A 16,619-nucleotide genomic window follows, 5' to 3' on the forward strand; every position below is an offset into this window, starting at 1 on the left:
GATTCATACGAGCGAAACAGTATTGAACATTCTTGTTTTATTTAGAGACGATATAGTTCAATTGTTGAATCTTTTAGCTATATAGATACCTATTAATATATATGGTCTAGGACCGCTGGCAATATATGGTATATATATGGCAATATATATATATATATTTATGTATGGCCGTTATTGTGTCAACCTGATTGAATTGATGGCCATTGGAAGGACTCAAAGAACTAGCAAATTTAGTGTGTAACATCACCCTTCGATCCTGAGCCACTTGTATATTTCATTTAAACCCACCCTTTTACATTAAATAAACGAACGAGGGGTACGAAGACCTGTACCGAAGCTGGCATGCATTGTAACACTATCTTTCGCTGCGTTAACAAAGGTTACGAAGGAGGCGATTCGTGGCGTTTAAAGGGCGCTAGCAACTTAGTCGACGATGCTTCTGGTCTACCCACTTTGCTGTGTGCCACTTGTCTAGTCCAAGGGGGCAGACGGGATGTCGCGCAGGTCGTATTTACAGGTCATTCTAGAGATCGGGGTAACGGCAATGAAGAAGCAAGTAGACTCTTCGGAGCATAAGTTCGAATGCATATCGGCAAACTATGGTACTATCAATTAGCCTGTGCTGTTGTTTGGCAGCCGCTGAAGATGCCAGTGATGACAATACAAGAGCAGGCAAAGCATAAAACAGTGTTAACTCCCCAAGCAACCAATTTCCCTTCTGGAGATCTACTACCTATCCGCGCCGAGTTCATGCTCCTTTCGCAGCCTTTCTTCCTAAACTACCTCTACTACGACGACGAAGGGACAAAGCACCTACCGAGCGACAGAGTATACATTGTCAATAACAAAAAGTAACACCTTACGGTTGGCCAGGCGCCGTCAGACGACAGCAGCCGCGACAGATGTAAGGACGTACGCATACCTCAACAAAAGATGATGATGTCGGGACCCATGCAATCCTCAGTTGTTGCGGCCGTTGCCTGCCTTCACGACTATACTTCATCGCTTTTGTCGCCCTCGCCTTAGCCTCTTCCGTCTAGTGTACCTGTCCCGTTCTCTTTTTCTTTCGTTCTCTCAACCTTTTTTACTCTTCTATCCCGGACCTTGTTCGGTCAGGCCTTCAGCATTCGCAGACGGGCTATTCCGTGCTTGTCTGGTAGCTTCATCTTGCCAAGACGCTGCGAAGAATGCGCCAAGAAAGGAAAAAGAGGCAAATGCCAACGTCTACTGCACGGGAATATCCGGATTCTCTGACAAAAAAAGCAAGGGAAAAAAACACGCACCACGCACATGAGCGCACAATATTGCTATGTACTGCAGGTGCCTCAAGCAGCATAAAGGCAGTAAAGCCTCAGTACAGGGGCGTATGTAAGATAGAAGAGAATAGAGATAGTCGGACGTGTTTTGCAACTTTTGTAGTAGTTTTCTCATCGCAGTAGCACCGGAGGCCGACGACAGTGACTACGACGATGACGAAGACAGTTGGGAAAAGCAGATAGAGTCGATGCGGCCTGAAAACTGGGTTCGGAAATGTGCGTCCCCATTTCCTAAAGGATCTGTTCATTGGTACACAAGAAAATAAACGTCGCTATAACCGAGGATGATGCAAAATAACAATACAGAAGGGGTGAAACACAGCAGACTATTCAGAGTCAGCAGTCACGCACAACGAGCACAGTCATAGAGAGAGGGAGAGGGAGATACAGGAGGTGCGGAGGGAGGCGATCATTGCCAAACTGGATAGAGCAGCAACACCGCAAAAAGGAGAGAGGACGCTCTGGGAGAACGTAAGAGGAACAAGAAGTAGTAAAGCTACGCATGTGAGTGATCACAAGATTAGGATCAAAGTAGCACACGGGCGTAGGTTCTAAGCGAAATTCGTATCAGAAAAATATTGACAATTCCTACGAGAAGCTCCTGCTAGCTTGATTTAAGGACTAAGACTTCGATGTAAGGCCGTTTCTGTAGATGTTTCTCAGTGGTTGTTGTACTGGAAAACTACGATCCCGCTTTACTAGGTGAAGCGGTTTGTCGTCTAATTAAGAAGGGTGCTTTCCTTTTGATCGTAAACGATCTGCTCTTGCGCTAGGCAAAGCGACACGTGGTGATGTTGAATCGAAGCATCATCGGTCGCACCGAACTACATTTCGGCGTATTTAACGAGAAACTTTTAGCAAGCAAAGCAGAAAACATCTAAGAGATAGGAAAACGTAAACAATGCAATAATGGCTTTGTCTTGAAGTCAAACTCTGTTAAACGGAATGGGCAATGAGGAGCCCTTGAAAGGAAAATTACTGCGATAAGAGGCCCAGAATAAATACTTGGCCGAGACAGACTGTATTAGACCAAACGCACAGAAAATAACCATGACAACATCTATGGTTTTACAATTCATATCCGAGAGGGCTTATCCAAAAGTTGTCTAAATAAAAGTTCGTCTTGTCCACGCACAGGCAGATGCGGACGCACGCGTTTCATCAAACAAAGAGATTGACTAACATCGAATACTGCACGATACATTGGGTTTGATTTGATGAACTCAGCTTACTTACTTTTTCGGCTGTCGTAAATTTTTGTCTCTGAGTATTCGTCGACCGACATGGGTATCTTTCGACATCGTTTTTGATGATTTCGCTTATATAAACGCCACATCAAAAATACATATCGTTATAATCAGTTATCTGTATAAGAAAAATACGAAAAAATTACCGAAGAAAGCCTAAGGATGCATATCTTTTGCGGAACCGGCCACTTGTAAACAAGTGGGTTATAACTAACAAGTGGGTTATTACAGAAGGACACACAAAGCGCTATCAAGGACACGCGATCAGGAAACGTAACACCTCTAAACGTGAGATATATATATATATATGTGTATGTGGGGAGCTACAGACTGACAATAGCTTCAAGGAAGCGTAACCAAAATGTATACAGGCGGTGCAGCAAGGCGATCGATATATGGCGTATATCTGCGCACACTGCTGCAAAGCTAACTGAATTCGATTTTACGGTGATGTCTTACTCTCCGTTACTTATCCACGTGATTGAGATCTGTGCAGTGGCTTCGTCGTACAAGTTTGTCGATCGAAGAAGTCAGCCAGCCGACAAGCCCCGCTGTCGCTTAGATAGTGGGAGATGACCGCCGACGGCTAGTGTAGCATCGCCAGCAAACAAATGCATCAACCAGCAGATCGTACAATGTTATCTCGAGCAAGTGTTGTTTTTCGCCATCTCGCACCCTATTTTCCTCCGTTTCTAGCTTTGTCTTCACATGTTGGCCCGCCTCGTCGGGGCGACCATTACTGCGTACCTGGCTCATCAGTAAGCACCCTTGGCGTCAGAGTGTACCGAGATTGTTCGAGGTTGAGCCATGTTAGATTAGATGTTATGTTTTGCATCTTATCGCTACGCCATCGAATAAACGCTTGGCAGGTAAAGAATCGAGTGCACAAGAGCACAGAATGGTAAGCAGCAGAACTAGCGGCGTTCAGGTTCATCTTTTACGCATCGATGACGACAACAACAGGGCGAATAAAGGGTCCTTGCCTGACTAGGGAGAAGATTACGAATAAACAGAGTCAAACGGAGGAGGACTAAATCTGTAACCTTTAACGGTGGGTTCAATTCATCGTCGTCTCTGCTTTTTAACGCATCCTTAGAAGATCGCACATTTGCCTTCCGTTATGTACCGTTGGATGATACAGCTACAAACCCAGAAAGCTACCCCATAAATCCGGCTTGATCCAAAACCTGAAAAAGTTAAACAAGAGAGAGAAATAAAAAGCGAGAAAGGGGGAAACCGTAAGGACGCTGTTGGCCCATGTGGCTGTGTAGTTTGCGAACATCTCTAGCTAGAACAGGAAATTGTTGGATAGATACCGGCGCTGCTAATCGCCCTTTGCTAGCGTGTTCCGGTAAAAGGATGATCTTGAAAGCAGTACGCGACTGCGCCAATTCAGGCGCTCGCCATTTTCTTTGGGCCGCTGCCTACAATGCATGTGGTCTATCACCTCAGTTACCGACGTATAGCCCTGCGTTGTGTTGATTTACCCAATCTGTTTGACGAAGGATTGGACTAATGTTCTAAACGAACCCACGAAGAGCAGGACTGTGTGCTAATGGTAGTTTGAAAAGAACTCAACTATCTCGATGGAAAGGCACCCGACAATTGTATTATTATATTGTATTTTTCGTTAACTAAGCTGTAATTTTTTTAACGGACCGAACGCTTGGCTACCGGCGATCTTCTAACAAAATCAGAGTGAAGAAATCAAAATGATACTATGGTAGTCACTAAGAAGGCGCTGCAGAGAGGTAGTGAAAGAAACAAGTTGTAAACACAAAGCTATCGCTTAGGAATATAATTGCGATGTAGTGTATTTACACTGGAACCTATGAAAATGATATTATTCTGTATCTAAAACGCGGGAAAAAATACGATGAGATTTTTCACAAGCAAGTCGTATCTAATACTCCTTCATGTGAGCACTACGTTCCCTAAAATCAGTTGATTAGTCATTATTTGACTGTATCCTTAACAAATCAAATTGTTTTTTCTTCGATTTAGAACACAATACAACCGATAGAAATTCACAGAACGCGGTAGCTATGTGCGGTTGTATCGTGCTGTCTATCGAACACATCACTTTATTTTAGTGGTAATAAAGCATACCTGACACGAAAGAGTCAAAAAGTGGTCCTTCTACACGAAACAAAAAATTTTCGTTCTTCTTCTTCACACCATCACTATTAAAGTATTTTTGCTACAAAATGCTATGATGGATGGACGCGAACGATATTCGCTCTAACGATTCGCACCTCACGTTGTGGACTTCGCTGCTGCAGACAACTCGTCCCGGACTTCGTCCTTTCCCAGCGGGATTTACTTACTTTATGAGACTTTGAGGACCACAGAAGCCCCCCGTCTACTCTTAGCTCCTCTCGTCCCTTTAGATGATACGGATCTTCATCTGCTGCATAGATACAGCGGATCTTCTAACTTCAAGGAAAGCACTGCACTTGTGAGCAAATCGGGTTGTTTACCCGCTTGCCCGCCGCCTTCTCAGTAGCCTTTCTGAACTGTGGCCAGAAGGCTCCTTTTGCTACTGCTGATGCAGCCGGAGCATCACGATCGTCAATGGGTTGTGTCTTGCGGGGTCGTAGCCGGACACGCAGCTGTTCGTTGATGTGTGCAGCAGAAGCCATCGGCTGTGAAGGTAGTGCGAGTGCGGAAACGGCCCTGCTGTAGGTGTCGCTCTGCTATACAAGTAGTAGGTCTACTGCGGAATCAATATCAGCTATACACAGTAGTGTTAGCTACAGCGGCATAGATGTACAGGGGCAAAGCTCGCAGAGAAAACGTGTAAAGGTTAAGCGGTCGGACGCAAGCAATACGCATTCCTGCATTCTTTGGTTAGGTTGAGTCAAGTCGACCCAGACGCCAAAGGGGCTTCTGGTTAGGCTTAGAGGCCGACCCAACGGCAGATCACTGGGCTTTCTGCTTGCTCTATCATGGAAAAGCAGGAAGCAACAGGGACTTCCAATAAGACCACCTGGTCTTGAAACGTTTTGGGGCAATTGTGGAACTCGTCATGAAAAGGAGTTACCGAGAAGTTGAGGGGCATGTAAAGACTTACCTAGTAGCAACGGGTAGAGTGAGGAGGTTGGATAAAGCAGGGTAATACCGGTGGCTGCTTGCTGTAGACGGCCCTGAGGGCCACTATGGTGATATTCGCGCTCAGGGACTTCCTGGAAAGATAGCGCCCATTACACACAGCCCCTGCACGGTACAGCGCCGTGTGTAGATCCTGCTGGAATTGCCAGCTACCTCAACGAACTACAACGCTCTAGCTTTACCCTCGCCCCCGGTCTCCGGCCAACGGGGCTGCCTCAGGCGACTCATAAACGCTTCGTTGTGCCCTCGCTTTTCTCCTAGCGCTCCGCGACTTTCTCTTCCAAAGAGTTGTAACGTTGCCAACGACGATGGTGACGCTGTGTTACCTACCAGCTCTGCTCGCATAGAACCTTATAGTATAAGGTACGATAAACCAACCTGCCTTTACCGAGGCTCCACTAGCTTTCTATCCCATTCTGTCGCTGAGTTTCTTCACTGGCTTCGGACGGTTTTCACTGCCTTGTCACTTCTTGTCTCACACATATGACCCAGCACTTTAGTGCTGGCGGCGCTTCTGCCGTTGTTTTCTAGCCTCTCGTGAACTCCTGTTCGTGTGAGGGAGGACGGCCATCCTTCCCTTCGAGTCGGAGTCCCTCTGTCCTCTATACGTGCTTTCACTGTTTTCTAGAAGAACTCTAGCGAATGCGGTCATTGCCTTTTTGTTGTCCCTTTTTTTCTCATCTTTCCTCACCACGAAACGTTGCCTCGGACGAAAGCTTTGTTCTGAAAATAGTCGTAATCGCACTAGGACTGTCGCTTTTCGTAGCGCGAAGACGGCATATACCTACCTACACACCACGCACAAATACATCTCCATGCAATAGGGGATGTACGACTGCAGCACTAGCACGAATATCTCGAGCAACCAAGAGCAGACAAGGTAGGAAATACTAAAAGGACCCAAGCAATGTTGTATGTCAAGAGCAACGACAGCGAGAAGCAATTATCGCTACTCCTATAAGTCTAATATTCTTAGTTGATGCTACGCATATCGACTAGGCCGGGCACCGGCCAAAGCCGCAGAGCCAATCTGGCGGCCACGATAAGAATGACGCCAACATTCAAAGCTGAAAAGACCCCTAGCGTCTGCATCGCGACGTGCAACCAACGTACTTTAACACCTGGACATGCAATAGTATGGCACGGCGACCACTGCATAGGATATCAACAAATGGAGCTGTCAATTAAATCAACAACCGCAAGACACTGAAAGATTGTAGTAACTTTCCTTTTCAAACACACCCTTTCTTTTCACCATTGACAACAACCCGGATAGTTCCGGCATAGGTATTGCTTCGCTTGTTTGTGTTCGTTGGATTATTGCCGAAACGCGTTGTTTCATGGCGTAATCGGGTCGGTCGAGGGCGACTCTTTAGTACCGGCATTCTGAACGGCGATCACATTTGAACGTATGGATAACCGCCAAGCATTCGAATAGGAAGCCACTACACATTAGAGAAGAAAAAAGACAGAGGGACAGAAATACAATGGCGACAATGGACCTACAGTAAGAGACAGCAGTAATTATTGCCGTTCTGGTCGTCGCCTACCGTATCGCTTTTGTCGACGCTGCCTAACGCGTCAGTGTTATCTCAGCGACCCACTGTTTGCTTCGTGTGACTGACGCCGTCACTTTGAGCAGTCTTGTTCCTGCTCTTCCCACTCCGGTAAGTATATCGTACAGTAAGGGGCTACACCTTATAACGGGTAAACAATTATTTGCTACCTTCAACTATGATTATCATCATTATAGAGTGCCTCTGCCTTCTACCCGAAGTTATCGCATAATTAACTCAAAAATGCAACACGATATGCGAATGTAATGGTGTGTTTCTTGTCAGACAGGTCCAGTTAAAAAGTGACTACTACTTTATTCATGATTTAACCTTATAATATTTATACAGTATGTCAAATCAATACTCACGAATGAAATACATTACTTATTCTAAATGAACAAATGGGACATGCCTCTCTACCTCTCATGTCTACTCGTATCTAGATTTGTCTTCCTGCTGCTGGGCTACCTGCACCAGGAAGGCAAACGAGCACTGCAGTTTCCACAATTACTGCAGCTGTTTGCGCTGCTTAAGTGTTTGTCTATTGTGATGAAATGTGTCTAACGGGGTACAGAAGCTCTAGCTCAGTAACTACTTGGATATATGGTGCAATTGGTTAGGCAGAGTTTCGGCTAAAGTACGCTAGAGACGCTTGCGAGCTGTATAGGGGGAAATAGGGATTGAAAGAGCTACAAGGATCATTGCCGAGTGGTAAAGGTGCAGAGTTGAGATAGCTACTAACATTAGAACTGGAAATGCTCTCGAGAACGGCGGTTTCATAGAGGGACCCCTTTGTTCACGACGCCTTCGAAGACCGAAAGGTGTGAGGAAGTAACCGAGGCGAGACGAAACCGGGTGAGGCTGAACCTGCTAATTTCCTAAGTCAACTGAGCATTAGTGGGCGTCGGTGGTGTGGCCGATTACACTACATTCGTCGATGACCGAAAGAGGATAATGCCTAAAGGAATGGTCTATACGAGTAGAGATAGTTCGCCACCGCCGCCGCCGGACTTGATTATGTCTGGTACCCGATAGATAAGGGATTCTGCTACATAGACTAAAGAAGAAGGCCGGCTGGAATTGCAGATGGAAGTGGGGCAGATGAAGTAGAAGAGCTTGAAGCCCATTCCCAACCGGCCGAGAAAGTGGTAGTAGATCAACGCCGTGTAACACTTGGGGGTGGGTGGCTCGCTGTTAAAAATGGCGGGCGGGGAAGGGGTGTAAGAACTCCAACAGAAAGATAAGCGCCAGCACTGAGAGAGGATCCCGTCCTGATGGACACATGGCAGTGTTCTTTGTAAATTTTTGAGTGGGTTTGCTGGTTGGCTAGCTGCCGACAGTAGCGATGCTATAGTGACGCTTGGCAATTACAGTGTCGCACAAACAAAAGCGCACACACACGGATATACACCTATACACATGCGGTGAAGCTCGCATGGAGACGCAGGTTTGAGCGCATGCATAAATATGGAAATAATGGAGGACGGTAAGTAGATGCGCAGCAAGGTGTGAGTTACAATCGTTTGAAGTTTAAAAGTTATGAAGGCCCACCGTCGTTCCATGCGTTGGGGGTGCGTGTAATACACAATCGAGGGAATGATGCGTCTTGCAGCACTAGCTAAAAAGTCCAAAGGCTCCGTGAAAGACGAGAACTTCGTCTACTGTACACGCTTTACGAAAGCTTCTGATGGAAGTCCTTTGGCATAGAAGTTTTGACTATACATATCACTACCGCATACTTTGTTGAAATAGTTTTATCTGGCGGTTACGGCTGATCGTGGCCTGAGTTCAAAATCAAGCAACTTTCAGCCTAAATATCCCTTGAAGTAACTCTTCATTTTAGGCCTCATACATTACTACTTCTGAACATTCGGAATTCAGATAAACACTACTAGATTTTAACTGCTTCTGCTGTTATACTGCCTGGCTTTATTTAAAAAAAACCACATCTTGCCCATAACATTAAATCTATATAAGAACAGACTTTAGAAATACGATGGCATTTAGTCAATATCATTAGGCAAAGCTACGCAAGATTTTAGCGGATCTGTAATGGCCTAAGTAAGCCAATAATATACTTCATTGTATGTTTCTTTATATATATATATATATTTGAGGTCCTTTTAAATAATCAATATGGCTAGTCGTGATTCCTTCTTTCCAAAACTTTATACTTTTTACATTTGTTACGTTTTATACATTTGGTTATGAATGGATATCATAAATAGTACACAAACTCTGTATAGCTAAACGTACCTGCATCATTGATGCGGACTTGGCAACAAGGTTAATCTTTCCTTGTAAGAATTTTTTTATTCGATACCCGAAGAGGCTCAGGTCCTGCATTAGTAATTGAGAGAAACTTTGCAAAAAGGGAAAGTCTGCCAACACCGTGTTATGACGTTATAACAGTGTATGGATGTTCGCTGAATTAATTACCCAGTTAAAAACACAGCAGCAAAGAAAGCCAATGTGGGATAGGATATGTCCTATGTTGGCAAACAGGAAATTCGTTAGAGACGAAAGTTAGAGAAAGCAATACTCTAGGACCTAATTCTAATCGCGTATAAGGCAGCCGAATGATGAATGTGTTTATGAACAGGACAAATTGATTACCCTTTGACGCCGCACGCTGCACGACAAACTATTGCTTTTTTTATTCGAATTGTTAATGAAATATATCGACCTCCTACCGCTTATACTGTACAATTCTCCGGACATTTGATCCAGTGATATTTTGCTCACTTCTCGCAAAATTTTTATCTTTTATCTTACTTTATTCTACCGAATTTTCATCAAGTGAAGTTTAGTCCTATTTATCTAGCATGAGAACCTTTCAGTCTGCCGTAGGCACAGTGGCTGTTTTAACTAGAACTGCTTTTACTGTAAAGACTATATTTTTGGTACATGTGTTAGCACTAGGCTGCCAGATTATCTATTGTAAAACGTCACATGTCTATATATGTATAGATATGTGCTGTTTTGAATAGATATGTATAACATGTTACTAGAAGTAAAACTAGTACCACATAATCGTAAGGCCAGTATTCCTGTGTACGGTTACCTTGCGTCATCGATCACTACGTTATTTACCATGACTTACTTGTGAAACAGACTCTGATATGCATAAATTCACTTGAAAAATCTACGCGCCGAAATTGCAGAATCTACGAAAAAGTTTTGCCTTTACTTTATTCTACTACTCCATATTTTGGTAGAATGTCGTGGCTTCATTTATCAAACAGAAACAACGCCCGCGGCTGCCGGCCCTTCGACCAATCAACCGCGTGCATGTCGGCTTGTCCGAATCCCAAATGACGTCGTCTTTAACCCCACATCCATTTTTACTCAACCCGCCTGTACGTATACTACGAAATTCCGTTGCGACCCATTTCTGCTGCAGCGTCTGCTACTTTAACTTTGTTCCACTAAAATGGCTTCGCATCGTAATCGTGATCATCCCTGCCTCTACTCCCAACACTTTCAAGCGTCTAACTTCAGAGCAAGCAGGACTTCTCTAGCGAAAAATATTACCAAGGCACTCTTTATACGCCCCGCACGTATACGCGTATCGATCAACCTAGCGTATGAAAAAGATCAGTGCAGCATGCGTATATGGCATGAAAACAAGGCGATCCTCTTGCCCTTTTTGTTCGAGCGCGTTTTAGTAATGACGGAAGAGTACGCCAGCGGAACCTTTTTGTGATCAATCGGCAGGACCTTTGTCTCAAAAAATGCGAAAGGCACGCACATAGCACTTACGTAATGAGCTCACAGTCATGGATATTGCATTTCCTATGCTGATTAATTACTTTCTTTGCTCAAAGAAATGGCTGAAAGCGACATCCGATAATAAGTAACCAGTCTTATTAGAACCTCTAAGTATGAAGTATAACGAAATGAAGATGTTGGTGTCGTCGTAAACACTCAATAGTCAATAGCAAAAACGCATTTGCTACGACACCTACGTGCCATATTGAGCTGATCCTCAGCCACACTCCTACGCGGAACAGTAGTCTTCGGAATTGTTTCACAGACCGCAACTTTTCGAAGCTATTAACTTGCTAGCTCTTATAAGTATCGGGCTTTTTCGCACTGATTTCCTTTCGCTAAATTATTTGTTACTATATGCTAACGTTAAGATCTGAGTCAGCAACGGCCAGTATTGTTTGCTGTCTATGGTTGCTACGGCAACGCTTTTAGAAGCACATATTGATCATTATAATCATGCCGGCCCCTATGTTATACGTAACACAAGTATACCTACTCGAAACCCATCATTGTGTCTATCGTATAGGTGTACACGTATACGAGAAAGCAACGCCAGAACATGCGCAACAGGGCTTGTAAATACTGACTCGCGTACGCTCACAGAGTAGCGACGACAACCGATGGACGTAGCTACTAACCTGATTTAGGCGGATACGATAGCTACAAGGTAGTCGTAGGCTTGGACATTGTGATTCACAGAAGACCATCTCACTTGGGCTCGGTGGTTTCGATCATGGGTCTCTCAAGTCGACATCTCATTTCGCGTTACCGCTGTAACCAGTGTCGGCGAGTTTGTCAAAGACTGACAGAGGTGAATCCTGTTCCTACGAATCTTGAAGGCTTGGCACGCTGTAGAACACGCAAGCGAAAAACATCCGTCGATGAACAAGCAGTGCGAGGCAGCTAAGGACATAGCTATGCCTTCAGGTTTCTGGATGTACGACATATACGTGCTGCAAAAAACGAAAGACTCACTGAGACTGGAAGCCGAAAGGTCTATACTCCTGACCTATGCCGAACTAAAGAGAGATTGTTGGCTTATCTACATAGTCCCATTTCATGAGTAGGCAGAGGAATGTTCGATCTCGATCCTGGTGCCCAGCTCCTGTAGACGGAGTGACAGGACAGCATGATACACGACATTTAGATTAGGTCAGCGCTCCCGGCCGCCCGGTGAACAGTGGACGGCATATATCGGATACACAGATGGATCGAAAAAGTCTCGGAGAAGGTGTGCGTGTAAGCATAGCGGGCAAATAGGACAGAACGTTGTCAGCCGTTGGTTTCTCAATTCCAGGTTTCGTCTTTCCGTACTCGTTTCCTTGTTGCTGTAACAACATAAACACAGTCAGGTGGCGACAAGTTACAGAGATGACGCAACTTTATTGGAATATAGAGGAGTACATGACCGGATATAATGTGCTTCCTGCAACTCTATAATAGAGGAACAGACGAAATCTTTTGACATTGTCTGAAAACTACCTGTCACGCCTTCTAATACCGACAGCTGCATCCTTTCGCTAGTTCTGCTAAATAATTTCAACCCGGCGATCATCAAATACAGTCTACGGATTTCTTTAGTTGCCGGCCTCTCAAGTGTCAAAATGTATTGTGTGAGCGATTGTATTAGTAAATAGTAAACATTAGAATTACGGTGTCATTGGATTCGGAGCATGAGCTGATTAATTCTGTTACCTTGATAAACGAATGAGTCAGTAGTTCTAGTAATGTTATTAGTAGGACAATTGCACAAGGTCCATATTATGCACGGTAAGTAATCTGCCACTACGCATAACTCATATGCACGACTGCACACCCTCTACCATAGGAGTAAGCCGTCTCTACCGTCGTTTGGCGTATCAACTGAATAGCATTGTCCACAGACGAGATGGTTGGCTTCCTGTTTGTTTTTCATTTTGTCTATTTTTTTTTTTTAACCTACTGCGAAATGTCAGGACAATCGGTATCGGCGTATCGATTTTACCCTCTGCATTTCGATTTAATAGACTCGAAGCGGCCGACGATAGGAATGTTATTATGTCAGTTTACCGAGAACGCGCCGCGTTTGAATTTTTCTTCATTGGGCTTACGAGGTGCAGGAACTCGACCTAACTCATTACTACAACTCTTTCCTTTTCTCTTATCCGCTGGCGAAAGGATCGGTCGATCAGGTCGGTTGTGAACGTCATTCAAATAGTTTGCTTCATTCTATCATTCTTATGCCACTTGTCGTAAAACGTTTTTTTTCGATGGTTGCCGTTGTTCCGTAGTTACTTGACTCGCAAACTCTAAGTAAGATTCGGCCCAGCTAGCGCAAATCGGCTGTTAGCAGCATTAAATTCTGCTGCACCAGTTGTACTGAAAGGCAGACAGGCCAACTATAAGATCGAACGAACGAATGTGGTCTGCTACTGCTGATCAGGCGAAACCGGAGCTCGAAAGATAGAGATGGATACGATTAATCATTGCTCGGCTCGACCTTAGGCGTACCCTTTGATCTCTCCTACGTGTTTCTCTAAGCCCTTCCTGAACCCGAAAAATCCTCCTGGTCCATTGCCCTGCCTATGACTAGATCTGACTCATTTTCCACTGCCGCTATTGCTGCCGCTGTTCTCCTTAAAATCGACCACTTCTCAGGAACCTCCGCGGCCCACATAGCTCCGTGGTCCTCAGCGTTGGCCGTTCGGTAAATTAGGAGGTTACTCTAAGAGACGAGCGAGCTTTCCCTTGCAGGCTTACAGTTAACCAACAGCGATAAGGCGCTGAAGATTCTATTCGGTACAAGCCACTGAAATATGTTGAAGCGGTGCCGCAGCTGCAGAAGTCGTGCCCTTTGTCCGTGGCTATGGTCTTCCTACTGCAGGCCATCGCCTGCTCGTTGTCTGTTCATATTAGTCTGTTCTCTAAGTGAGTGAGCCGTAACGGCCACGGACGACAACTGGGGAAGCAAACGCGCTTGCAGCGATGGGGAAAAGCATAAGAAGGAAGTAAAGGCAGTGACGTCCTGTTCCGTCCGGGCCGTTTGTGAATGCTGTGAGCGCTGGTGGAGCGCAATAGCGGTGATGGCAGCGGCAGCGGCATGACGTTGTTGTACGACGGTAGTTATAGTGGTAGGAATGATGGTAAGAGAAAGGCATGTCCGGCATGTACTGTGCATCGGGAGCGGGGACGGGAGGAGGGTAAAAGGGGACGCCCTGCTGCTTCAACGACACAAGCAGCAGCGTTAGAGTTACGCAGCGTTTGTCACTGACAAGGCTGGGCACTCATTCAGGCCAAGCCATTGTAGAAGGGCTGACGCAAAGCAGGAGACAATGGCGAGGGTGGAGTCCGAGTAAGAAAGACATCTGGGGTGAATCGAACAGAAGCACCTAAAATACGGGACGAAGGAACATGGGCTACGGGACGGACGCCCGGCTTTGAGTGAACATGATGCTTTGTGTAGTCTGCACTTTGTATTGCGGCGAGCAGTAGTCGGCAGAATCGAAGTCCGAAGAGGGTCTTCGAGCGAGATAGAACGACAGCCAGTTTGAGAAGTCCGTAAGACAGACAGAGTCTGTCAGAAGTAGATACGCAATAGCTGTTTGTAAAGCGGGACACAGGGAATACGATGGAAACAATCTTTCTTCTTGAGACAGGCATAGTTTTCGGAGTATCTGAATTCAGTTAAGAGAAGGGGGACTCAGGTAGGGCTGAGAAAAAACAACAAAATAACAGTGCAAGAGTAGAAGGACATAGTCTGGCGATTACGTACGTGCTACTGGCTCTTTCCCAACAACTATCATTCTTCTCCTATGGAACCTTCCTATTTAGGAGCGATGCCATGCGTTCTCAAAAATAGCTTTAGTACCTTCGTGCTCTAGGAGTTATTACCGAAAATAGTACTCGTTCTCGTTTATTTGCATAATTCCATTCGTAGCTGTTACCTAACTTTTTTCACTTCGAAAGTCATCACGCACACGAGACCGAAGACAAAGAATGAAACCCTACGACGGTTTTTGAAACTACCTTGAAACGGTTTCTTTAACTAAGGTTGTATAGAAATGGCGTAATTCTCACAAGGACGTTTAATTCTATCGTCTAAAGCTAATCCTCGCTATAAAGTCTGTCTCCCTGATCAAATGGCCCATATATAGCAAAGCATGTAAGTACACGTAAGTGCAATACATACGAATGATATGTTTACATTTTTTATGAACCTTTTTAAATATAACTGCATTTTGTTTGAATTTATCTGATCAAGCAAAGACAGTATTTATATGAACTTATTCAGACGTTAGGGATTTTCCAACAACAATCGAGACCGTCGTAGCGAAGTTTATTGTTCAATTTTGTTATCGATGTTTAGTTCTAACAAGCACTAACACGAATTCTGAATCAAAGCTTAAGTTACGTTGGATCTTATGTAAGGCTAAATTATTATTGATATCTTTTGTGATAAGCGAAATACGACGAATTCCGATCGGAAAAAACGATTGTTTCAAGCTTTTCTTTACTTCGAGTAAGTGAAGTACCAAACCAAGCATCAAATACCTCACAGAATTTCTCTTTAGCAGAGGACCTTTAGCAGAAACGCGCGTACCACGGTATGGCGTATGTGTAGATGTGTCGTGTGCGTGTCGAGTTGTTGCTTTCTCTGCCTATCGTTCTTCCTTAGCTTTACTTCACGTTAATATAGCGCAGAATTTCTACCGATGTTCGCCGAGCTAACGCCAACTTCCCGGTTGAGGCAAACGACAACAAAGTCTGCTTGGCCGATAAATTCTACTTAGCTTCAGTGCTGATCACTGCGTTCGATCTCCCCCCACGTCGACCCCATGAGCGACTTTTTCACTGCTTTGATCATGTTCGTCACTAGCTAATAAGCTTGCCTTCCCGCAACTTATCGTATCCATAGGAAACCACCCCAACGACCGCCTATGGGACAACAATCGAAACTAACGGTCACTAGAAGTAGCCATCCTTTTGTCTGTGGATCTTCACCCTTCCACTTAGACCTCATAGGGGACAGGCAAGAACCTCAAGTCTGGCTATTCTTGGCAGCGCGCCGCGTTTGCTGGCGGGCGGAGCTGGCGGGGAGCCGCTGTGGTCTAGTGGTGGGAAACGCGTCTTCGATGGACTGTTAAAAACTACACTGTAGGCACGATCCATACTCCCAAAAGGAGCCTGCTGCTAAACCTTTCTCCACTTTGTCACAATAAAACGTAGCCCGCTTCGCCTTATTCGGCTATTGGTTATGGCTACAACAGACGGTGCCGATGATTTTTCCCACTCGGAGGAAAATCAGCGACTAAACTTTCTTCTAGAGAAGGTTGCCTCTCTTTAGGAGGTTTCGTCTTTGGACACCGCTTTTCCTTTTTCCTAGGTAAATCTGTTTCTATAGACACAAACGTTTCACTTGCCAGTCTGGGCGGTTCTACCACAAATCGCAACAGTCGGCTTTTGCTTTATCCAATATCCCCCGTTGCAGCACCGCAGTACATCAGGCCGAAAACTATAAACTCCTTTCCAGTATAGGACGTCGATTCGAGCAATTTGGATCACGACAGCGAAGCGAAGTGGGCAGATGACCATTTATGTGTCCTTTAAAAAGGTTTGGCTGTACGTTTCGCCTGATCAAT

At 44.9% G+C, this 16,619-nt stretch overlaps 1 protein-coding gene and 1 long non-coding RNA gene across 12 annotated transcripts in view; one reads left to right on the forward strand and one right to left on the reverse strand.

Moving 5' to 3' along the window:
• LOC111246347 (glutamate receptor ionotropic, kainate 2-like) overlaps nt 1-16,619 on the forward strand; it is a 294,379-nt gene that overhangs the window by 271,736 nt on the left and 6,024 nt on the right. The gene's annotated exons all lie outside the window — the stretch shown is intronic.
• LOC147756926 (uncharacterized) lies at nt 11-13,177 on the reverse strand. Of its 4 annotated transcripts, none has more exons than XR_015324777.1 (3): nt 11,640-13,177; nt 2,553-6,397; nt 11-1,250 (listed from the first exon to the last, which is right to left on the reverse strand). It is a non-coding gene; the product is annotated as an uncharacterized LOC147756926 (long non-coding RNA). The 4 variants fall into 4 exon arrangements; XR_015324778.1 differs by having other exon boundaries at nt 11-639; nt 923-6,397; XR_015324776.1 differs by having other exon boundaries at nt 11-3,750.

This window comes from Varroa destructor, unplaced genomic scaffold, assembly GCF_002443255.2.
Source record: "Varroa destructor unplaced genomic scaffold, Vdes_3.0 BEIS01000003.1, whole genome shotgun sequence".
NCBI classification, from domain to species: Eukaryota; Metazoa; Arthropoda; class Arachnida; order Mesostigmata; family Varroidae; genus Varroa; species Varroa destructor.